The following is a 25702-nucleotide window of genomic DNA, read 5'->3' on the forward strand; positions in this document are numbered from 1 at the left end:
TCTCCACAGATGCTACCAGATCTGCTGAGTTCTTCCAGCAATTCCTGATTTTTTTTCAGTACTTGGGGCCCAGCTGTTCACAATATAAAAATGTAATTTTCCAAGTTCATGCTTGACATAAAACTAGACCACCTGGGATATATTTCCCTCCCCACCCATTTCCACTTTCCGCAAAGACCACTCCCTCTGTGACTACCTGGTCAGGTCCATGTGCCCCAACAACCCACCCTCCCTTCCAGGCACCTTCCCCTGCCAACAAAGAAATTGCAAAACCTGCGCCCACACCTTCTCCCTCACCTCCATCCAAGGCCCCAAAGGAACCTTCCACATCCAAAGTTTTACCTGCACATCCACCAATATCATTTATTGTATCTGTTGCTCCCAATGCAGTCTCCTCTACATTGGGGATACCGGACACCTCCAAGCAGAGCGCTTTAGGGAACATCTCTGGGACACCCGCACCAATTAACCCCACCGCCCTGTGGCTCAACATTTCAACTCTCCCTCCCATGCTGAGGACATGCATGTCCTGAGCCTCCTTCACCGCCGCTCCCTCAGCGCCTGACGCCTGGAGGAAGAACACCTCATCTTCCGCCTCAGAACACTTCAACCCCATGGCATCAATGTGAATTTCACCACTTTCCTCATTTCCTCTTCCCCCACCTCACCCCAGCTCCAACCTTCCAGCTCAGCACCATCCCTATGACCTGTCCATCTTCCTTTCCACCTATCCACTCCACCCTCCTCTCTGACTTATCCCCCATCCCCACCATTCACCTATTGTACTCTATGCTACTTTCTCCCCACCCCCAACCCCCCTCTCATTTATCTCTCCACTCTGCAGGCACCCTGCCTCAATTCCTGAAGAAGGGCTTTTGCCCAAAACGTCAATTTTCCTGCTCCCCGGATGCTGCCTGACCTGCTGTGCTTTTCCAGCACCACTCCAATCTAGACTCTGGTTTCCAGCATCTGCAGTCCTTGTTTTTACTGATAAAACTAAAAATGTGTTCTCCAAGGATGATGAAGAGCAACTTCAACAGAATTTGGACTGACTGATTGGCAAGAACACGCCAAAAGGAATATAGTATGGAAATACACTGTTTGACAAGGAAGAATAGCTGTCAGAATGTTTCTTAACTGGGAACATACAAATATCTAAAACAATGGATAAAGTAAATGAAGCAGGTTAGCCCCCCTGGTTGGGGAGCATCGGAGGACATATTTTCAAAATAATTTCAAAATTGAAGGGAATTTTTTTTTTAAAAAGTTAAAGAATTGTGAATCTTTGGAGTTCTCTACCGCAGAATGCTGCAGAAGCTCAGTTATTAAATATAGCTAAACTAGAGATTGACAGATTTTTAAATATCAATAACGTAAAGGGATATAGGGATGAATGGGAAAAAGTTACTGAATGAGCCACGATCGTACTTAAAGGTGCAGCAGTCTCAATGGGTGAATAATCTGCTCCTATTTCCATGTTCCTAGATGTGAGGGTTATGTTCATGTAATTTAACAGAGCTAGCTATTTTTGACCAAGTTCATATTTTTTGCTGTCTGTTCACATCAGGTATAACATTCACACCTACAATTTGTCTAATGCTGACAGCTTTGTCTACACTGAACAGAATCTCCTTTTTGAAAAGTGGGACAGAAGAAAGGGAAGTTAATTTTTGTTGCCATAAATTCTTTTTTGATTTAATTAAAATTTGAGTAATTTTTAATGTAGAGGTAATTGGTTAGTCACTAAAATTGTGGCCTTTCAAATGGCTTTATAATCATCAATTCAGTTGATGAAAAAGCAGAGTAAAATACAAACTCTATAAACTAAACATTACTTAAACCTTTGCATAATTTTTTTCTTAATATGCAATTCCAGAAAAATATTTAAAACATGTTTAACCATACATGTAACTGCTTCAATATTGACCACCAGATGAACTGAATTTTTAAAAAAGGATTTGATCTTTAATCTGTAATTCTCTCTATGATGTTAAAAGTTTTCAAAACATTTAAATTTGTGAAGTGATGAATGATCAACAGCTTTATCATTACTCCACTTTTCAATAACAGATTATTATGTTGTCCCCTAAGGGTTTGAAGCTATCATAAAATATGAACTACATGAATACTTCCAAAACAAGTCTGCAACTGCACATAAATTGTTTAAGGTATGATAAAGGACAAAGATTACGTCAAATGTTTGCTTCTTGAAAGAGAAATTAGCCCCCACTGCACCTAATTGATAGGTAAAGAGCAGCAGTTGGGAGAGACATTTTGAGGCATGCTCTTTCAAAACCCATCAGAAATGAATCATCTGTCAAACTGATGGCTGACTACTGAATTAACATGTTCATCAAAATCATTGAATATGTTAACCAGGGGCAACATCTGTTTCAAAACCAAATGTTACATTTGATCAAAACTGAAAGAAAATATGCAGTGAACGTTCCTTAGTATTTGGGCCTACAGCATCATTACCAATGTCTCCTAAAGGGTCTGCTTGAGGCTGAAGGTCAGTTATGTACTTTGTGCCTCCTGGTTTTATTACAATGCAATGGACCTACCCGATTAACTACAACATAATAAAAATATAACTAACCAACTGACATTGCAAAACTATCCTCACTAACATCTGAAACTGGTGTCAACATTGAAGGAGTAACTCACTGGTTATGTATCTCACAGGAAGGAAAGGCAGGACAGAGGTTGGGGGTGGGGGTAACATAGTGATATACACAGTGTAGGTTTGCTCGCTGAGCTGTAGGTTTGATATCCACACGTTTCATTACCTGGCTAGGTAACATCATCAGTGGTGATCTCCAAGTGAAGCAAAGCTGTTGTCTCCTGCTTTCTATTTATAGGTTTGTCCTGGATGGGGTTCCTGGGGTTTGTGGTGATGTCATTTCCTGTTCATTTTCTAAGGGGTTGATAGATGGTATCTAGAGCTGTGTGTTTATTTATGGCGTTGTGGTTGGAGTGCCAGGCCTCTAGGAATTCTCTGGCATGTTTTTGCTTAGCCTGTCCCAGGATAGATGTTGTCCCAGTCAAAATGGTGGTTTTTTTCTTCCGTGTGTAGGGCTATGAGGGAAAGAGGGTCATATCTTTTTGTGGCTAGCTGGTGTTCGTGTATCCTGGTGGCTACCTTTCTTCCTGTTTGTCCTACGTAGTGTTTGTGGCAGTCCTTGCATGGAATTTTGTAGACGACGTTGGTTTTCTCCATGGGTTGTACTGGATCTTTTAGGTTTGTTAGTTTTTGTTTGAGAGTGTTGGTGGGTTTGTGTGCTATGAGGATTCCGAGGGGTCTTAGTAGTCTGGCTGTCATTTCTGAAACTTCTTTGATGTATGGTAAGGTGGTTAGGGTTTCTGGCTGTGTTTGGTCTGCTTGTCGTGGTTTGTTCTCGAGGAATCTGCAGACTGTATTTTTTGAGTATCCGTTCTTCTTGAATACATTGTATAGGTCCTCTGTTTTCCGAAGTTCGTCTGCTGCAGTATGAGGTGGCTCGTTGGAGTAGTGTCCTGATACAGCTTTGTGTGTGTGTGTTGGGATGGTTGCTGGTGTAGTTAAGTATTTGGTCAGTGTTTGTCTTACCATACATCCAGGATTGTGAGCTGGTTGTCGGTTTCTTCCTCCTTGGTGAACTTTATGCCTGTGAGTGTGCTGTTGATGATGTTAAATGTCTCTTCTATCTTGTTTTGTTTTGTGATGGCAAAGGTGTCATCTACATAGCGGACCCAGATTTTTGGTCTGATGGTTGGTAGGGCTGTTTGTTCTAGTATTTGCATTACCGCTTCTGCTATGAATCCTGACAGCGGAGATCCCATGGGTGTACCATTGGTTTGTTTGCAGATTATGTTATTGAAAGTGAAGTGGGTGGTGAGGCTCAGGTCCACTAGCTTCATGATGTTTTTGTTGGTAATGTGATTGATGGTGGTTGGGGTGTGTGTGATGGCCTCTTCTAAAAATGTGGTGTTTCCTTTGCCAGGTCAATGTTGATGGAAGTGAACAGTGCTGTTACGTCGAATGAGATCATTGTTTCGTCTTCTTCTATTTTGGTGTTTTTGATGATTTTTAGGAATTTCTGGGTGGAGTGGATGGAGTGCTGTGACTCTTCTACTAGGTATTTCAGTCTTGCTTGCAGTTCTTTGGCCAGTCTGTAAGTTGGTGTTCTGGGTAGTGAGACTATGGGTCTGAGGGGAGCTGCTGGTTTATGGAGTTTTGGTAGACCCTCTCTCCCTCGTAGCCCTACACACGGAAAAAAAAACCCACCATTTCGATTGGGACAACACATCTATCCTGGGACAGGCTAAGCAAAGACATGTCAGAGAATTCCTGGAGGCCTGGCACTCCAATCACAACACCATAATCAAACACATAGATCTAGATACCATCTATCAACCCCTCAGAAAATGAACAGGAAATAACATCACCACAAACCCCAGGAACCCCATTTAGGAGAAACATATAAATGGAAAGCAGGAGACAACAGCTTTGCTTCACTTGGAGGTCACCACTGATGATGTTACCTAGCCAGGTAATGAAACGGGTGGATATCAAACCTGCTGCTCAGCGAGCAAACCTACACCCTAAACCTCAACCTGAGCTACAAACCTTCACAAATAGTGATATACATTTGGCAAAAGGAGGTTTGTCCTTGCAGTCCTCAACATAAACTCCAGATCCAATGAAATCTCATGACTTCAGGTCAAACATTAACATGGATGCCTATTGATTACAGGGGCATGAGAGAGGAGCTTATGAAAATCTACTGGAAGCAGAGCCTAACAGGGAAAACAGTAGATCGATAATGGCAGGAGTCTGGATGTAATTGAAGGACACAGTACAGAGGTTCATCCCAAAGAAAAAGGTTGAGCCTAAGACAATATCCTGAGGAACTCCTGTAAGAAAACCAGGAACGGAGATAATTTATTTGACTTATATGAATTACAGCAAAGCCTTTGACATGGGAAACTGATGAAGGAGGTAGAGGTTGCAGCCCGATGTGAGGTGGCATATCTCGGGGATCAGTGCTGGGTTACTTATTGCTTTTGATTTATGTAAACAATGTAGATGAGAATGTGGGGGATGAAGACAGTAAGAAAGATTGTGGATGACACAAAGATTAGGCGGGTAGTCAACAGTGAGGATGAAGGCATTTGGTTACACAAGGATATAAACAGATTGGTCACATCAGTGGCAGATGGAATTTAACCCTGATAAATATGAGGTGATGTATTTTGACAAGAGAAACAAAACAAGGCAAGCTCAAAGGAATCTTGGGGTGCTTGGGTCACAGATCCCTGAAGGTGCCAGGGCAGGTTAATAGGGTAGTTAAGACGACATACAGGTCACTTGCCTTTATCAGTCATGGCATAGGTTATAAAAGCAGGCAGATCATGTTGGAGTGCACTTCTGGTCGCCACACAATAGGAAGGATGTGATTGCACTGGAGAGGGTGCAGTGGAGATTCATCAGGCTATTGCCCAGGATGGAATATTTCAGCTATGCAGAGAGACTAGATAAGGTCACGTTGTTTTCTTTGGAGCAGAAAAAGTTGAGCAGGGAACCTTATAATAGTAATAATGTTATGAGTGAATAGAAAGTAGTTTGCCCCCTTATTTGAAAGGTCAATAACAAGGGGACATAGTTCTAATGCGGAAGGCAGGTGGTTTATAAGGGACTTGAGGAAAAGTGCTTTCAACGAGGGTGGCAGGGGTCTGGAATGCACTGCTTGGGAGGGTAGTTGAGGCAGAAAACCTCAACCTTTTAATGTACAGATTGTTCCACTTTAGCGCACGTTTTGTCAATGCAAATTGGCTATAACACGATTGGCGAACAGGGGAAGTTGTTTCTAAAGCTCAAAATGTATGTCGACTATAATGCAGTCGTATTGCCAACAATTTAAGCGTTACTTTTATTATGCAATTTTTATATAGCACGAGGTTGCACAAGAACTACCTGTTTAATATTCAAGGCTTTGGGTTATGCAGGAAAGTGGTACTAGTCTAAGTAGTAGTGTATTTTTGTCGGCACAGAGACGATGGGTGAAGGGCCTCTTCTGAACTGTATGTTTCTATAATCCACACAGGAATTTTCCATAGCAACTGAACTGCATTTTTAGTCATCTCTAGCCTGTCTGTCCCTTTTTTTTCCAAAAGCAGAATAGCCTGTTTTACTTAAAAGTTCAATATATCCCTATAATCCGGTTGTCATGACACTTTCTGCACACTATGAATGGAATGAGATTCACTCTCATGTCACTACAAAAGGACTAAATATAAAACAGCTAGTACATACATACATATTCCTGATCTTGATCAATATTCTCTTTTTAGTTCTAATCATGTCTCAATTCTGGACAGGGAGTCTGAAATTACACTTGATTTCTCAGGGATATGGATGATTTTTTTAGGTGTTAGAGGAACAAACTCTAATGAAATAATTTGGTGTTCTATGTCTTAAATTCTCCTACAAACATTAGCAGGGTTGTGGTCAGCAATGTCATGCTCTTCCTGCATCAATTTCACTCAAATACCTTAAAGTATTTGAGAAACATTAATAAATCAAATGACTTCCTCTCTACTACAGAGTCTCATTATCATGCTCACTTCAGTTTTTGGAGAAGTAAACAAGCACTTTCTTCTGCAGCTTTTTGGTCTCTCCGACCTCAGCAGGCTTCTTGGAGACCACAAGAATGCTATTAGCTTTGTTCTTTCTAATGCATTGTTGTCATGGAGCAGGTCAACCCTGCCCACAGTAAAGTTGTGGATGATTCCCACAGTCACATGATCCTGACACAAGGTGGTACTTCTTTACTGATGCTTCCAATAAAGGGGAGTAGGCATGTATCCTTCATCAATTGCCTTTACCACACAGTAGTGTGTAGCTGGCCCCAGTATCATTACAGGCTTACTCACCTCATCATGAGGAAAGGTGTCATCCCCTTCCCTCAGATTCTAAATCCCAGTAAAGTAGGTATAGAACAGTACAGCACAAAACAGGCCCTTCGGCCCTCTATGTTGTGCCGACCTTTCATCCTACTGTAAGATCAAACTAACCTACACACCTTTCATTATACTATCTTCCATGTACTTATCTGAGAGTCGCTTACATGTCCCTAATGGATCTGACTCTACTGTCACCGCTGGCAGTGCATTCCACGCACCCACCACTCTCTGTGTAAAGAACCTACCTTTGACATCTCCTGAAACCTCCCTCCGATCTCCTTAAAATTATGCCCTCTTGCGACAGCCATTTCCACCCTGGGAAAAAAGTCTCTCGCTATTCACTCTGTCTATGCCTCAATCAAATCAACTCTTATCCTTCTTCACTGCAATGAGAACAGCCCTAGCTCCCTCAATCTTACTTCATAAGATATGCCCTCCAGTCCAGGCATCAGCATGGTAAATCTCCTCTGCACACTCTCCAAAGTTTCCACATCCTTCCTACGGAACACAATATTCCAAGTGTGGTCGAACCAGGACTTTATAGAGCTACAGCATAATCTCGCAGCTCTTAAACTCAAAAGGCCCTTGCTAATGAAAGCCAACACAGCATTTGCCTTCATAACAACTCTATCAACTTGGGTGGCAACTTGGAGAGATTTATTGACATAGACATGAACTCCACAATCCCTCTGTTCCTCCACAGTGCCAATAATCTGCCTTTGACCCTGTATTCTACATTCAAATTTGACCTTCCAAAATGAATCACTTCAGACTTTTCCAGGTTGAAGTCCATCTGCCTCTTATCAACCCAGTTCTGCATCCTGTCAATGTCCCATTGCAACCTACAACAGCCCTCCAAACTATCTACAACACCAACCTTTCCACTTCCTCACCCAAGTCATTTATAACAATCACAAATAGCAGAGATTCCAGAACCGATCCATGCGGAACACCACAGGTCACCAAGCTCCAGTTGATTACTTTCCATCTACTACTTCCCTCTTCTATGGGCCAGCCAATTCTGTATCCAGACAGTCAAACCTTCCTGTATACCATACCTGTTTACTTTCTGAATGAGCCTACCATGCGGAACCATATCAAACACCTTGCTAAAGTCTATTTACACCACTTCCACTGCTCTAGCATCAATGTATTTTGTCACATCCTCAAAAGAAATCAGTAAGATTTATGAGGCATGACCTGCCCTTCATGAAACCATGATGACCATCTCTAATCAAGCTTTGGTTTTTCAAATATTCATAAATCCTGTCTCTCAAATTCCTCTCCAATAATTTGCCCACCACAGACATAAGACTGACTGGTCTGTAATTGTCCCTATTCCCTTTCCTGAACAAGAGAATAACATTTGCCACCCTCTAATCATCCAGCTCTACTCCAGTGGACAGTGAGGACGAAAAGATCATCAAAGGCACAGAAATCTCTTCCCTTGATTCCTGTAGTAACCTTGGACATATCCGTCTGGGTGGCGTGTGTGGTGTTGGAAAAGCACAATAGGTCAGGCAGCATGTGAGGAGCAGGAGAATCAACATTTAGGACATAAGCCCTTCATCACTTTCTCCTATATCCCATCTGGCCCAGGGGACTTAATCTATCCTTCTGTTTATCAAAGTTTTCAGCATTGGGCAGCACGGTGGCTCAGTGGTTAGCACTGCTGCCTCACAGTGCCAGGGACCCAGGTTCAATTCCCGCCTTGGGCAACTGTCTATGTGGAGTTTGCATGTTCTCCCCGCGTCTGCGTGGGTTTCCTCCGGGTGCTCTGGTTTCTTCCCACAGTCCAAAGATGTGCAGGTCAGGTGAATTGGCCATGTTAAATTGCCCATAGTGTTAGGTACATTCAGCTCTACTCCAGTGGACAGTGAGGACGAAAAGATCATCAAAGGCACAGAAATCTCTTCCCTTGATTCCTGTAGTAACCTTGGACATATCCGTCTGGGTGGCGTGTGTGGTGTAGTACTAATAACTACATTAGTCAGGGGTAAATGTAGGGGAATGGGTCTGGGTGGGTTACTCTTCAGAGGGTCAGTGTGGACTTGTGGGGCTGTAGAGAATCTAATCTATCCTCCTTCTTAACATCATTCTAGATTAGAGTGGTGCTGGAAAAGCACAGCAGTTCAGGAAGATTCTGAGGAGCAGGAAAATCGATGTTTCAGGCAAAAGCCCTTCATCAGGAATACAGGAACTGAAGAATGGACTTAGGAGAGTTAGGAGAGGGCATGTGAAAGCTTCAGTGAGTAGAATTAAAGAAAACCCTAAGGCATTCTACACTTATGGGAGGAATAAGAGGATGGCAGAGTGAGGGTAGGGCCGATTGGGAATAGTGGAGGGAATTTGTGTATGGAGTCCAGCACCACTCTCATCTAGAATCTGGTTTCCAGCATCTGCAGTCCTTGTTTTTAACCTCCTTCTTAACATTAACCTGTTCGAACACATCAGTCTGTTTCATGCTGTCCTCATGAACATCAAGGTCTCTCTCAGTAGTGAATACTGAAGCAAAGTATTCATTAAGGACCTTCCCCACCTCCTCCGATTCCATGCACAATTCCCTCCATTATCCCCAATCGGCCCTACCTTCACTCTGCCATCCTCTTATTTCTCCCATAAGTGTAGAATGCCTTAGGGTTTTCTTTAATTCTACTCGCTGAAGTTTTACATGCCCTCAACTAGCTCTCCTAAGTCCATTCTTCAGTTCCTTCTGGCTACTTTGTAAACCTCTAAAGCCCCGTCTGATCCATGTTTCCTCAACCTTAAGTAAGCTTCCTTCTTCCTCTTGACTAGATGTTCGACATCCCTTATCACCCAAGGCTCTTTCAACTTACCACCCCTTCTTTGCCTCAGTGGGACAAACCTGTCCAGCCCCATCAGCAACAACCTCCACAGTCTGTTGTGCATTTCCCCGAGAACACTTGTTCCCAATTAGGTGCTCCACTTCCTGCCCAATAGCATTGCAAGTTTCCTCCCCCAAATTAAATACTTTCCCATACTGTCTACTCCTATCCCTCTCCGAGAGTATAATAAAGGTCAGGGTTTGTGATCACTATCACTGAAAGGCTCTCCCACCGAGAGATCTGACTCCTGGCATGGTTCATTGCCAAGCACTAAATAAAAATATGGCCTCCCCGCTAGTCAGCCTATCGACATGCTGAGTCAGAACCCTTCCTGGACACACCTGACAAAACCTGGTCTGTCCAAACTATTTGAACTAAGGAGGGTCCAATCAATATTAGGGAAGTTGAAGTCACCCATGACAACAACCCTGTTATTGCTGCACCTCTCCAAAACCTGCCTCCCAATCTGCTCCTCCACATCTTTGTTGCTATTGGGGGGGGGGGGGGGTTGTGTATAGAAAATTCCCAACCAAGTGACTGCTCCTTTCCAATTTCTGACTTTCACCTACACTGACTCTGTAGACAAACTCTCCTTGACAACGTACCTTTCTGCAGTTGTGATATTATTCCTGATTAGTAATCCCACTCCCTCTCCCCACCCCTTTTTAACTTCAACCCTCTATTCCTTTTGAAAGGTCTAAACCCTGGAACATCCAACAAACCTTCCTGCCCCTGTTATATCCAAGTGTCCATAATGGCCACAACATCATAACTCCAAGTATTGAACCATGCTCTACATTTTTCACCCTTGTTCCTAATTCTGGTTGCATTAAAATGGACACCCCTCAACCCATCACACTGACTCCACCTTTGCCCCATCAACCTCCTGACAGACTCTCTACAAGCTGTATTTGGCTGTTCACTACCTAGTCCATCACCTGATCCATCCCCCTGCCAATCTAGTTTAAACCCTCCCAAAGAGCTCCAGCAAACCTCCTACCCAGGATAATGGTGCCCCTGCACTTCAGGTGCAACTGTCAGGATATGCCCTGATAAATCCCAGTTTTTCCTGAGGCCACCAACAGTTGTCTTTTGCTACAACAAACAAAGATACCTTGGCTTCATCTCAGCTGCACCCTTTCTGTCCTAAGGAGGACCCTTCATTTTTCTCTCTCTCCCATTTAGGTGTCAGTTTCCAATCTTGGTCTTTCCCTCTATCCGGTTCAGTTGTTTGGAATAAGTGCTTGTGCATTAACTGATCAACAACCAGGTGTTCTTATTGAGAAAGGCAGAGTTTTTAAACTCAAGAACGATTTCAGAGGTTTTTACAAGCGATTGCTGAAGCCTTTTGAATTCCAGGTAATCGGATCAGAAAATTTCCAAAGGGTACAGGATTTCTGATGGGTACGCTGTTCCACTTGCTGATGAAAGCACCATTGACTATGAGGCAGCAAGACAGAATAAACCTGTGAGATTTCCAATCAAATATACTCCGCAGTATGAAGCCCTCTGTTGAGCTGGCCAGATCAACTGTCAAGCTAACACCTGAAATTGTTCTTCCTGAAATTGACAGATGTTAAATTTTTAAAAATTACCATCTTCGGAGATGCTCTGACACAGCTCTGGTGCAGGTGGGACTTCAACACAGGGGCTCGGGGAAAGGGACACTACCACTGCACCAGAGTCCTTTTAGGACTTAGTTAAGAGAACATCAAAACTACAAGCAGCTTCAGGCCATTAGGTTCTTCAATCCTGCTCCACTGTTCCATATGATCATAGCTGATCCTCTAGCTCAATGACATATTCCCACTTTTTTCTCAAATGGCCTTTAAAATCCAAAGATTTACTAATTTCTTTCTTGAATACATTCAATGACTTGGTAACCATAGCCGTCCATGGTAGAGAATTCCACAGGTTCATTACCCTTTAATAAAAGAAATAGTTCATTTCAGTGCTGAGTCGCCTGCCTTGCAGACCGATGTAGATTCGATTCATTGCAGAAGTAACGGTTTAACCCTCACCACAAGGCAGGAGAAAGACGATTCTAAGAACACGTTGTTTACAAGAAATTGTGATAGGCGGAGACAGTATGCACAAAGACATATTTGATTGGTTATTACCAAACGATCATGCTCCATGCCTGCCTATGAACAATGTATATGAACCCTAAGCAAACTCTAAGTTATTGGATTCTTTTGGAGGAGAAAGTGAGGTCTGCAGATGCTGGAGATCAGAGCTGAAAATGTGTTGCTGGAAAAGCGCAGCAGGTCAGGCAACATCCAAGGATCCAGCTCGGATTCTTTTGGTGGTCTAGGAGTACTCATATGTCCGGGTTGATCAAAGTCTACTGACCTGGCAGTGTCAAAGATTAAACGATTGCTTGTGTGATTGACAAAGAGTTGTTTACAGGTGCGTTTATTGACCGACTGCAGAACCAAGACCCCCCACCTCCTTCAAAGGTTTAGATCAACACTCTGATTCTTCTGAAGTCTAGTGGACAAGGCTCCAGTTAAACTAATCGCCCCTCACAGGACAGTCTTGCCACCCGCCCTTATCAGTCTATCATTTTTTTTTAGGTAGGGAGATCCAAATTGCATGCAATATTCCAAGTGTGGTCTTACTAAGACCCTGTATAATAGAAAGACGACATATTGAACATAGAACAATATAGCACAGAACAAGCCTTTCGGCCCTCGATGTTGCAACGACCTGTGAACTAATCTAAGCCCATCCCAATTTATCCCATTATCCACATGTTTTATCCAAGGACTATTTAAATGTCCCAATTGACTGAGTTAACTACATTGGTAGGCAAGGCATTCCATGCCCTTACCGCTCTCGGAGTAAAGAACCTGCCTCAGACATTTGTCTTAAATCTATCACCCCTCAATTTGCAGCTATGCCCCCTTGTACAAGCCGACGTCCTCGGAAAAAGACTCCAACTGTCCAACCTATCTAATCCTCTGATCATCTTGTATGTCTCTATCAAATCCCCTCTTGGCCTTCTTCTCTCCAATGAGAACAGACCCAAGTCCCTCAGTCTTTCCTCAAAAGACCTTCCCTTCAGATCAGGCAGCATCCTGATTTATCTCCTCTGCACCTTTTCCAATGCTTCCACATCCTTCCTGTAATGGGGCGACATAATATTCCAAGTTAGGCCGCACTAGCATTTTATATACTTGCAACATGACATTTCGGCTCTGGAACTCAATCCCTCCACTAATAAAACCTAACGCACTGTATGCCTTCTTAACAGCACTATCAACCTGGTGGCTATTTTTAGGGACCTATGTACATGGACTCCAAGATCCCTCTGCACATCCACAATACCAACAGCTTTTCCATTGACCCAGTATTCTGGCTTCCTGTTATTCTTCCCAAAGTGAATCACCCCACATTTAACTGCTATTAACTCCATTTGCCACCTTTCAGCCCAATTCTGCAGTTTATCAAAGTCCCCCTGCAACCTGTAACATTCTTCCACACTGTCCACCACTCCCCTGACTTTAGTGTCATCTGCAAACTTACCAACCTATCCACCTAGGCCTGTGTCCAAGTCATTTATAAAAATGACAAACAGCAGTGGTCCCAAAACAGACCCTTGTGGCACATCACTAGTAACCGGACTCCAGGCTGAATATTTTCCATCAACCACCACTCGCTGCCTTCCTACAGAAAGCCAGTTTCTAATCCAAACTGCTAAATCACCCTCAACACTATGCCTCCTATTTTCTCCAGCTCCTCTCATTTATCTCTCCACCTTTCAGGCTCTCTGCCTGTATTCCTGATGCAGGGCTTTTGCCCGAAACGTCGATTTTACTGCTCCTCGGATGCTACCCGAACTGCTGTGCTTTTCCAGCACCACTCTAATCTAGACTCTGGTTTCCAGCATCTGCAGTCATTGTTTTTACCGATAGAAATACTGCAGAGTGTGAAAATAGACAAGTCCCCTGGGCTGGATGGGATCTATCCTAGGATCCTCTGGGAAGCAAGGGAAGAGATTGCCGAGCCTTTGGCATTGATCTTCAAATCATCATTATCTACAGGAATAGTGCCTGAGGACTGGAGGATAGCAAATGCTGTTCCCTTGTTCAAAAAAGGTAGTAGAGACAACCCTGGTAATTACAGACCACTGAGTTTCGCTTCAGTTGTTGGTAAAGTGTTGGAAAAGGTTATAAGAGATAGGATTTATAACCATCTAGAAAAGAATAATCTGATCAGGAACAGTCAGCGCGGTTTTGTGAAGGGTAGGTCGTGCCTAATGAATTTTATTGACTTTTTTGACAAAGTGACCAAACAGGAAGATGAGAGTAAACCAGTTGATGTGGTATATATGGATTTCAGCAAAGCGTTCGATAAAATTCCCCACAGTAGTCTACTGTACAAAATGTGGAGGAATGGGATTGTGGGGTTATAACAGTTTGGATCAGTAATTAGCTCGCTGAAAGAAAACAGAGGATTGTAGATGATGAAACATGTTCATCTTGATGTTCAGTTACTAGCAGCACACCACAAGGGTCGGTGTTGGATCCACTGCTGTTGGTTATTTTTATAAATGACCTGGATGAGGGCTTAGAAGGGTGGGTTAGTAAATTTGCGGACGACACTAAGGTCGGTGGAGTTGTGGATAGTGACGAAGGATGTAGTAGGTTACAGAGAGACATAGATAAGCTGCAGAGCTGGGCTGAGAGGTGGCAAATGGAGTTTAATGTGGACAAATGTGAGGTGATACACTTTGGCCGGAGTAACTGGAATGCAAAGTACTGGGCTAATGGTAGGATTCTTGGGAGTGCAGATGAGCAGAGAGATCTCAGTGTCCATGTGCACAGATCCCTGCAAGTTGCCACCCAGATTGACAGGGTTGTTAAGAAGGCACACAGTGTTTTGGCCTTTATTAATAGAGGGTTTGAGTTCCGGAACCAGGAGGTTATGCTGCAGCTGTACAAAGCTCTGGTACGGCCACACTTGGAGTATTGTGTACAGTTCTGGTCACCACATTATGAGGAGGATGTGGAAGCTTTGGAAAGGGTGCAGAGGAGACTTACTAGGATGTTGCCTGGTATGGAGGGAAGGTCTTACGAGGAAAGGCTGAGGGCCTCGAGGCTGTTCTCGTTAGAGAGAAGAAGGTTGAGAGGTGACTTAATAGAGACATACAAGATAATCAGAGGGTTAGGTAGGGTGGACAGGGAGAGCTTTTTTCCAAGCATGGGGACAGCAAACATGAGAGGACACAACTTTAAAGTGAGGGGAGATAGGTATAAGACAGATGTCAGAGGTAGTTTCTTTACTCAGAGAGTAGTAAGGGTATGGAATACTTTGCCTGCATCGGTAGTAGATTTGCCAAGTTTAAGTGCATTTAAGTCATCATTGGACAGGCATATGGACGTACATGGAATAGTGTAGGTGGGATGGGCTTCAGATTAGTATGACAGGTCGGCGCAACATCAAGGGCTGAAGGGCCTGTACTGCGCTGTAATGTTCTATGTTCTAATCAAAAGGAGTTATTATTTTCCTGGCAATTTCTTTTCAGCTATCAGAAAGAGAGACTTTCCATCCCTTTTCTTTTTAACTAAAAGTGCAGAGACATCTTGTGGATGTTTTCAGCTGTAATCTTTACAACACACTACCCTAGAGGCGCAGTTGGTTTCTAACCCTTTCTGTTGTATATTCCTAGGAGAACACATATCTTTAGCTGAAACTGTTGCTTTCTTTTCAGCTCATATTATGTCCAGAGTCTGGGGATTGAACTCACAAGCAATGGGTCAAGTTTTTGTATTATATTGCTTCCTTTGGATAAAAAGTGTTTCTTTGAAATTCCATGATACCCTTCCATATGCAAATTCCAGGTTGTCTCTCAAGACAGAGTACATTCCACACAGGTATTTACTAGACAATGCATTCTTAGTCAGTTCTGGTTAATAGGTTGTTCTGTTTTTAAAGGCAGCCCTATCTTATTTAAAATTACAATATGTTCACAGGTAATTTACAGTTCTTATCCAGAATTATAACATAGAAAAAGTCTTCTAAACAAATAGTGGTCATATGGTTGTAAAGTTTTACAGGAATTAGAATGTTTCAGGTTTGTTTCTGGCCAACAGGCAGCTTTGCAGATTTTTATTGCAACATCTATGCAGAAAATTCAAGTAAACTTCATGGTGATTCATACTCGAAGAATATGTAAATGGAAACAAATCTGGTCTTTGAACCACTTTAAGTGTGTTTTCCTCGAATGAATTTGATTGCAGGATGCACTGCCCCTTTGTGGCTTTGTTCTGTACATACACTTACAGTTCACTGCAATACAGACTCCCACTATTTAAACAGAGTCAGTGTTATGAATTTGAATCTGTCATAAATATGACATGTGCCTAGGATCAAAGGCATCTTCTGTCTCATGTTTTCCTGAACATACTTTGCCTCAAAAATGCAATATTCTTTTAAAAACCCTCTCTCACTAGGTAGTTTCACTAGACAAGTATTTTCCTTATCCAGTGTTCACATATGTACACTTCTAGTTTATGGTGTTCACGTCCAAGAATCCAAACTTTAAAAAAAAGAGGGCTTACTATGGATGTCAGCTCAATAATAGAGACAGAATGAGACTAAACACTAAGCACACAATAGAAATGACAAAGAAATTAAGCATGGAAGATACTATACAAGAATAAATTGACAACTAATCTAAAGGGATTTTGTAAGAGAGTTGTGATTACTCGATAGTTAAATATATTTAAGAATGAGATAGATCTCTGTCTGAGGGTATCAGGGGAAAAAATGGAGCAGGCAGCAATGTGGAATTGAAGTGAAAAATTGGCCTTAACTGTACTGAATGATGAAACAGGCTTGAAGGTCTACTTGATCAACGACTTCTTCACAAGATTTCTACATTCGTTCTAAACCTGGTGATCATGTGGGAAAATGTGAGGTTAAACACTTGGGCAGAAAAAACAGTAGGGCTGTATATTATTTGAAAACAGAAGTATGTAACAGGGAAGTCAAATGGACTGTTGTCCTCTATTTCAATGGGAATGTGACAAAATAATAGCAAGGTCTTGCTAAAGCTACACAATGACACTACTCAGACCATTGTGAATATTGGGAATAGTTTTGGCTCCTCAGCTAAGGAATAGTACACTGGCATTGGAGTTCACTATATTGATTAACTGGAGTTAAAGTTTCAGGTCCAGTGACTCTTCAAAATACTTTCAGTTCTGAAGAAAGGTCACTGGAACCAAAATGTTAATTCGGATTTCTCTCCATAGATGCTGCCAGGCCTGCTGAGTTTTTCCAGCAATTTCTGTTTTGTTTCTGATTTTCTAATGGGGAGAGGTTCAGCCTGTACTCAATGGGTTTAGAAGACCTCATTGAAACATATAATATTCTTAGGGAGCTTGACCGGGTACCTAGTGAGAGAGTGTAGAACCAGAGCAGGTAAATTACAAGTAAGAGGTCACCCACTTAAGACAGAGTGGATGGGATTTTCTCTGAAGGTAATGAATCTGTGGAATTCTTTACCGTAGAAGTCTGTCAAGGCTGGGTCAATATGTGTTTAAGATTAAGATTTTTAATTAGTAAGGGAATCGTAAGTGTTTTTGGGAAGGAGTTAAGGATTATCACATTGGCCATGATGTCATTGAATGTCAGACTCAATTGGTGGAGTGGCCTATGTCTGCTCTAACAGTGTGTTGTAATGGTGGTAAATTTGTTACAAATGATATATCATATCACTGAGATTGTCTATTCTGTAAGGGAGAATAAAGAAAAATCATTATTTAAATGGTGAGAGAGCCTATGCAGAAGGATTTGGGTGTCATAGTACAACAATCACAAAAGGCAGATACAGGAAACAATTAGTTTATAGAATGAGAATGAGAAATTGAATACAAAAGCAGGGACGCTTTGCTTCAGTTATTCAGAGCATTGGTGATACCACATCTGAAACATTGTGTAGAAGTGTTGGCCAATTTATTTATAGAAGGATGTAAATGTGGTGGTAGTAGTAGTAGTAGTAGTTGTTCAGAGAAGGATCATTTGACCATTACCTGGATTGGACAGGTTGTCATATGTGTGGATGTTGGACACCCATGCTTCTTTTCTCCGGAGTTTAAAAGATTACAAAGGCGACTCTTGAAATGCATGAAATGCTGAGCAGTCTTGACAAAGTGGATATGGAAAGAATGTTTCCTCTTGTGGGAGCATCTAGAACTTGGGATCACTATTTAAAGATAATGAATCATCCATTTTGGACAGAGATGAAGAGTACGTTTTGTTCCTCAGAGTGTTATCCTTCAGAACTCTCATTCTCAAAAGATGGTGGAAGAATATCTTTAAATATTTTAAGGCAGAGGTAGATAGATTCTTGATAAGAAAAAGGGTGAAAAGCAAGATTGAGGAGTAATCAAATTAACTATGATCTTACCGAATGGTGGAACAGACTAAACTAAAGAGTCTGAAGGGTCTATTCGTGCACCTAAATTCATATTCATGATCTAAATTAATACTTTGCATGGTGTTTATATAGGAAGGGTACTTTACCAAAAACTACAGTAAGTTAGGAAGTTCTCAGATAAAAGCAAAATACTTTGTAAAACAAGTAGAAGCATAATGCATGGCTGAAAAAAATTAGTATGTATAGTTTCCAGTGGCAGAAGTTCATCAATACAGCTATCAGCTGGAGTCCCTGAACAGACCAGTTCTTGCCACTAGGTGGAGTGCAGGAATTAAGAATTCAGAAGCAACGAAGTCAGCAGTAGAATCAGGAGAAGAATCCTGAGGACAGGATAAAAAGGAGAGGGTGACGTCCACGGCCAGGGGTAAGGCATAAGGAAGGCAGCAAGTCCCAAGTTGAGGTTGATATTGTTAAACAGTTAAGTCAACACTCTTAATGACATTAAAACGAAAAGACGTTAAACTAATCAAGTTTAAATGGGGACTTAATGCAACAAGTATGTGTGTATCGTACATCATCTTGACTTGGAAATATATTGTCGTACCGTTGGTGACACTGGGTAAAATGCTGGCATTCCCTCCCTAAAGGCATGTTGGTCTACTTACAGCACATGGACTGACATACAAGGAGACTATTAAGATGACATTAAGAACTCTCTGGAAGGAGTTTTTCCACAGAAAAAGAAAGACTGAGAACATTGTATAATCCATGGCTAAATGGGAAATTTAAAGCAAATTAAAGCAGCACTGAACTATTACTGGTAGGTCAGAAGATTGTTGCATCTTAAAAGCTAACAGAAGAATAAAAAAAACTAAAATAGTGCATGAGAAAAATCTATTTAGCAGTAGAGCAACTGCTAATCATGGAATCAGTACAGTGCGGAAACATGTTATTCAGCCCAACAAGTGCAAACTAACCCACCGAAGAGCACCCCAATCAGACCCACCTCCCTACCCTATCCCTGTAATCCTGCATTTCCCATGACTAGACCACTTAGCCTGCACATCCCTGGACACCTTGGGGCAATTTAGCATAGCCAATCCACCTAACGTGCACATCTTTGGACAGTGGGAGGAAACCCTCACAGACATGGCAGAATGTCTGCGTGGAGTTTGCACAGTCACCTGAGGGTGGAATCGAACCCAGGTCCCTGGCACTGAGGCAGCAGTGCTAACCAATGAGCCATTGTGTTGTCCCCTAATGGGAGAGGATGAATACTATGTGGCTCATGCTGGTATCAATGATTAGGTAGGGAGGGGAACAAATTAATGAAAGTAGATTTCCAGGAGCTAGGAGATTAAAAAGCAAGATCTCCAAAGCAGTAATCTCAAGCTAGTTCCCAGTCCCGTAGGCTAGCTAACATAGAAACAGGAGAATTGAGTAATTGAATATATAGCTGGAAAGTGTTGTGAGGTGGGATATCAATTTGAGACACTGGAACCAGTTCTGGACAGGTGGGGCCTGTAACATGATGCTGACCATCCTGGGCAGAACTAAGACCTAACATCCTCACAGAGAGATTTGAAAGTGCTATTGGGAGTTTTTAAATGGGATTGATAAAGGGATAGAATCCTTAGAAAGGACTCAGATTCATAAGACCATAAGACATAGGAGTGGAAGTAAGGCCATTCGGCCCATCAAGTCCACTCCGCCATTCAATCATGGCTAATGGGCATTTCAACTCCACTTACCCGCATTCTCCCCGTAGCCCTTAATTCATTGTGACATCAAGAATTTATCAATCACCGCCTGGAAGACATTTAGCGTCCCGGCCTCCACTGCACTCTGCGGCAATGAATTCCACAGGCCCATCACTCTCTGACTGAAGAAATGTCTTCGCATTTCTGTTCTAAATTTACCTCCTCTAATTCTAAGGCTGTGTCCACGGGTCCTAGTCTCCTCACCTAACGGAAACAATTTCCTAGCTTCCACCCTTTCAAAGCCATGTATTATCTTGTAAGTTTCTATTAGATCTCCCCTTAATCTTCTAAACTCCAATGAATACAATCCCAGGATCCTCAGCTGTTCCTCGTATGTTAGACCTATCATTTCAGGGATCATCCGTGTGAATCTCCGCTGGAGACGTTCCAGTGCCACTATGTCCTTCCTGGGGTGTGGGGACCAAAACTGGACACAATACTCCAAATGAGGCCTAACCAGAGCTTTATAAAGTCTCAATAGCACAACGGTGCTTTTATATTCCAACCCTCTTGAGATAAATGACAACATTGCATTCACTTTCCTAATCACAGACTCAACCTGCATGTTTAACTTTAGAGAATCCTCGACTAGCACTCCCAGATTCCTTTGTACTTTGGCTTTATAAATTTTCTCACCGTTTAAAAAGTAGTCCATGCTTGTATTCTTTTTTCCAAAGTGCAAGACCTCACATTTGCTCACATTGAATTCCATCAGCCATTTCCTGGACCACTCTCCTAAGCTGTCTAGATCCTTCTGCAGCCTCCCCACTTCCTCAGTACTACCCGCCTATCCACCTAACTTCGTATCATCAGCAAACTTCGCTAAAATGCCCCCAGTCCCTTCATCCAGATCATTAAGATATAATGTGAACAGTTGCGGCCCCAACACTGAACCCTGCGGGACACCGCTTGTCAATAGACAATAGGTGCAGGAGTAGGCCATTCAGCCCTTCGAGCCTGCACCGCCATTTAATATGATCATGGCTGATCATTCCTAATCAGTAACCGCTTCCTGCCTTATCTCCATAACCCTTGATTCCACTATCTTTGAGAGCTCTATCCAACTCTTTCTTAAATGAATCCAGAGACTGGGCCTCCACTGCCCTCTGGGGCAGAGCATTCCATACAGCCACCACTCTCTAGGTGAAGAAGTTTCTCCTCATCTCTGTCCTAACCGGCTGCCATTCCAAAAAAGAACCTTTTACACCAACTCTCTGCCTTCTGTCAGACAGCCAATCCTCAATCCATCCCAGTAGCTCACCTCAAACACCATGGGCCCTCTCCTTGCTAGCAGCCTCCCGTGTGGCACCTTATCAATGGCCTTTTGAAAGTCTACAGACCACATCCACTGGGTTTCCCTGGTCTAACCTACTTGTCACCTCTTCTAAAAATTCCAACAGGTTTGTCAGGCATGACCTCCCCTTACTAAATAAACGTTGACTTGTTCTAATCCGACTCTGCTCTTCCAAGAATTTTGAAACCTCATCTTTAACGATGGATTCTAGAATTTTACCAACAACCGAGATTAGGCTAATTGGCCTATAATTTTCTATCTTTTGTCTTGATCCTTTCGTGAACAAGGGGGTTACAACAGCCATCTTCCAATCATCTGGGACTTTCCCTGACTCCAGTGATTTTTGAAAGAGCTCAACTAACACCTCCGCCATTTCCTCAGCCACCTCCCTCAGAACTCTAGGATATAGCCCATCAGGGCGAGGAGATTTATCCATTTTAAGACTTTTTAGCTTTTCTGGCATTCTCTCTTTTGTAATGGCAACTATACTCAACTCAGCCCCCTGACTCCCTTTAATTGTTGGGATATTATTCATGTCTTCCACTGTGAAGACTGACGCAAAGTACTTATTAAGCAAATTCAACCCAAACTATGTGGATGACACCTTTGTAAATCATCAAAAACACAGAAATAGAGAACACACACCAGATCATCAACACCACACTCACAGGAATCCGATTCACTGGAGAGGACGAAAAGAACAACCAACTCCCATTCCTACACGTGATGGTACAGAGAACACCAAACGGAGAATTCTCCATAAAGGTATACAGGAAAGCCACACACACAGACCAAGTCCTAAACTACGAAAGCAACCACCCCAACACAAACAAAAGAAGTTGCATCACGACACTGTTCAAAAAGGGCCACAACATGCTGCAGTACACCAGAACTGCAAAAAGAGGAAGAAGAACACCTATACAAATGTATTCACCAAAAACGGATACCCACGCAATTTCATCAACAGATGCCTAAGGGAAAGACAACGGAATGCGGACATGCCGCAACCCAAAAGACTAGCCACACTACCATACATCAGGAGCATTTCCAACTGACAGCCAGACTACTGCGACCACTAGGACTCATAACAGCACACAAACCAACAGCCACTCTCAGACAACAACTCTCCAGAACAAAGGACCCGATACCCAGCATGAGCAAAACCAATGTAGTGTACAATATCCCATGCAAGGACTGCACAAAACACTACATAGGACAAACAGGAAGACAGCTAACAACCCGCATCCATGAACACAAATTAGCCATGAAACGACACGACCAGCTATCCTTAGTAGCCATACTCGCAGATGACAAGCAACATGAATTTGACTGGGACTACTATTATAGGGCAAGCCAAACAGAGAACAGACAGGGAATTACTAGAGGCATGGCACTCATCCACAGATTCAATCAATAAGCACATCGACCTGGATCCAATATACCGGCCACTGCAGCGGACAGCTGGAACTGACAACCGGAAGCGGCAGATTCAAACCACTACAAATGCCGGAGGAAAGATCACAGAAGCGCTTCACAGGAGGCTCCCAAGCACTGAGGATGTCACCTAGACAGGGGACGAAGCATCTGCAGCACAAATTCCCAGCACGGCGAACAGAACCACAACAACTTAAGTTCTCCTGTTATTTCCTTATCTCCCATCACTAGGCTTCCAGCATCAGTTTGAAGTGGCCCAATGTCTACTTTTGCCTGTTGTTTGTTTCTTATGTATTGAAAGAAACTTTTACTACCATTTCTAATATTACTGGCTAGCCTACCTTCATATTTGATCCTCTCCTTCCTTATTTCTCTCTTTGTTATCCTCTGCTTGTTTTTGTCGCCTTCCCAACCTTCTGATTTCCCAGTGCTCTTGGCCACTTTATAGGATCTCTCTTTTTCTTTAATACATTTCCTGACTTCCTTTGTCAGCCATGGCTGTCTAATCCCTCCCCGGATAACCTTTCTTTTCTTGGGGATGAACCTCTGTACACAGTGTCCTCAATTATACCCACAAACTCCTGCCATTTTTGCTCTACTGTCTTCCCTGCTAGGCTCTGCTTCCAGTCTATTTTCGTCAGTTCCTCTCTCATGCCCTCATAATTACCTTTATTTAACTGTAACACCATTACATCTGATTTTGCCTTCTCTCTTTCAAACGGCAGACTGAACTCTACCATATTATGATTGCTGCTTCCTAAGTGTTCCCTTACTTTAAGATTTTCTATAAAGTCTGGTTCATTACAAAGCACTAGGTCCAAAATAGCCTGCTCCCTTGTGGGCTCCATGACAAGCTGTTCCAAAAAGCCATCCTATAAGTATTCCATGAATTCCCTTTCTTTGGATCCACTGGCAACATTATTTACCCAGTCCACCTGCATAAAGAAGTCTCCCATAATCACTGTGACCTTGCCTTTCTGACATGCCTTCTCTATTTCCCGGAACATGTTGCACCCCTGGTCCTGACCACTGTTAGGAGGTCTGTACATAACTCCCATTATGATTTTTTTGCCTTTGTGGTTCCTCAATTCCACCCACACAGACTCCACATCATCCGACGCTATGTCATTCGGTGCCATAGATTTAATTTTGTTCTTAACTAAGTTGAAAATCCTTGGATGTTTAACTGCCAGTCCTGACCCCCCTGTAACCACGTCTCTGTGATACCTACCACAACATAATCATTCATGATGATCTGTGCCGTTAGTTCATCTGCTTTGTTACGAATGCTACGAGCATTCAGGTAAAGTGCCTTAATGCTAAATTTCTTATCATTAGAGTCATTGGAAGTCATAAGATGTCCTAAGTTATCCTTAATTTTTGCTGCATTCCCAGTCTGCCTCAAGTTTAAATCCGCCTGCACGTATGCTATCCTGCTGCTTATCTTTCCATTTAACTCCATACTCCCTGTCACTTTCACTTACCCTTCCCCTCAACTCAGAAGTTCAAGGGAGGCAAAACTCGTTTAAGGAAATATATTAAACAAAAGTATAAGATAGACAAAGCTATGGCAAGCTCACACGCAGTCAAATGGAGAATGTTACAAAGGCTGAATGTACAAAACAAATTGTAAACATTTGACAATTTTGCTGTGCATAGAAACTGATTGACTAAATAGATTCCAAGGATAAACAAACTTTACAGTTATGTCAAAAGCTTGGAGAACCTGCAGTTATTTTCTTTATACCAGAAAAGGCATGAGCAAAGTTGAAAGCTGTGTAAAAATGTAAAGTTAAGCAAGTGAACAGAACAAAACTATTTCCAATTGCTGAAGAGTCAATAACTAAAATCAACAGATAGGTGATGATTGGCAACAAACTAGAGGCTACAGGAGTAAAAGTATTTTTTTAAAACATGTTTAGATTTGGAACGTACTGCCTGACAGATGGACAGAGATTCAAAAGCAGCTTTCAAAATTAAATGAATGCTCTTGCAGCCATAGTACTTACATTGTTACTTAAGTTCAGTTTCTGATCTATTGTAACATCCCCAGGATGACGACAATTGGGTTTCCACGATGATAATGCCATCAAATGTCAAGGATAATGGTTAGATTCTCCTTTTCGGAGATGGTCATTGCTTGGCAATTCTGCAATGCAATGCTATTTGCTACTTAGCAGCCCAAGCTTGGACGTTATCCAGATATTGCTGCAAATCAACACAGATTGCTCCAATATTTGAGGAGTAGCCAATGGTGTGAATATCGCCACTTCTGACCTTATGAAGAAGGGAAGGTCACTAAAGCAAATTTGAAGATGAGGAACTTCTGCAGAGATGTCCTGAAGCTGAGATGACTCACCTCTAATAACCTTCTTCATATGTGCCGGGTATGACAACCAGAGAGTTTTTCCATTCCATCCTTCCTTCCCTGCTGGCTTGATGTCAAAGGCAATAATTTTCACCACATCTCCGGATTGAAAGATTTTTTGCGTATGTTTGGACCAAGGAATGAGGTCAGGAATTGAATGGCGTTGATGGAACCCAAACTGAAGATCACTGAGCAGGAGCTTGCTGAACAAGAGCCCCTGATAGAATTGTCAGTGACCACTAGATCATCAGCAATGAGATGAAGAGTAGACCGATTGTCCATACCTCCTAGGTAGTGCCGTAAGGGCAGAACCAATTGGACTGATCTGCAGAATTTGTAAGGTAGCATTCCATGATTGCATTATTTTCTCTTCCAAAACTGAAGTACAACGATTATCTGTACCGGCCACCACACTAGATTGACTGGCTAACTTGGGAATGATTTCTCACCTGAAATCCAACTGCAATTAAGATTTGCTCCATGATGGCACTGAAATAACTATGTTGCCAGTGGAAACTCAGTGATGCTAGAGAAAGTACCTTCAAAATAGGTCATCAGGCCCGCAAGCTTAAAAAAAATCCAATCCATTTGACTTTCAGATACCTCTGGTTCCCCAGAATACATATGCTGGTAAACTGCAGCATGACATTTCACTTGAAAGCAAAC

General features: G+C 42.4%; 1 protein-coding gene across 2 annotated transcripts in view; it reads right to left on the minus strand.

The window, feature by feature from the left end:
* The window catches only part of LOC132816788 (mitochondrial intermediate peptidase-like), a 159914-nt gene that overhangs the window by 74514 nt on the left and 59698 nt on the right, over positions 1-25702 (minus strand). The window lies entirely within an intron of this gene.

The sequence above is a fragment of the Hemiscyllium ocellatum genome, chromosome 6, assembly GCF_020745735.1.
Source record: "Hemiscyllium ocellatum isolate sHemOce1 chromosome 6, sHemOce1.pat.X.cur, whole genome shotgun sequence".
NCBI lineage: Eukaryota > Metazoa > Chordata > Chondrichthyes > Orectolobiformes > Hemiscylliidae > Hemiscyllium > Hemiscyllium ocellatum.